The sequence below is a fragment of the Orycteropus afer genome, unplaced genomic scaffold (genome assembly GCF_000298275.1).
Source record: "Orycteropus afer afer isolate SDZICR_OR568_19922 unplaced genomic scaffold, OryAfe1.0 scaffold00635, whole genome shotgun sequence".
Taxonomy (NCBI): Eukaryota; Metazoa; Chordata; class Mammalia; order Tubulidentata; family Orycteropodidae; genus Orycteropus; species Orycteropus afer.
In genome coordinates, this window is record NW_006922222.1 from 602,940 (window position 1) to 603,490 (window position 551).

Sequence of the window (551 nt, forward strand, 5' to 3'; positions counted from 1 at the left end):
AGCCATGATATTTCCAATCGCCTCGTATGCATGTGAGAGCTGGACAATGAATAAGGAATACTGAAGAAGAGTTGATGCTTTGAGTTGTGGTGCTGGCAAAGAATGCTGAAGGTACCATGGACTGCCAAAAGAACTAACAGAGCTGTCCTGGAGGAGGTGCAGCAGAGATGCTCCTTGGAAGCGAGGATGGCCAGACTTCATCTCACCTACTTTGGTCATGTTGTCAGAGGGGACCATTCCTTGGAGAAGGATATCATGCTTGGTAATGTCGAGGGTTGATGAAGGAGGGGAAGACCTTCAATGAGATGGATTGACACGGTGGCTGCAACAGTGGGCTCAAGTATAGCAAGGATCGTGGAGCTGGTGTGGAATCGGGGGTGGTGTTTTGTTCTGCTGTGCATGGGGTTGCTATGAGTCGGAAACAACTTGATGGCACCTAACAACAACAACAACAATTCTGTCCTATATGGTCTCTATGAGTCGGAATCGACTTGATGATAACAGGATTGGTTTTGCGTGTTTTGATCTTGTGCTTTCTAGGGGAAATTGCA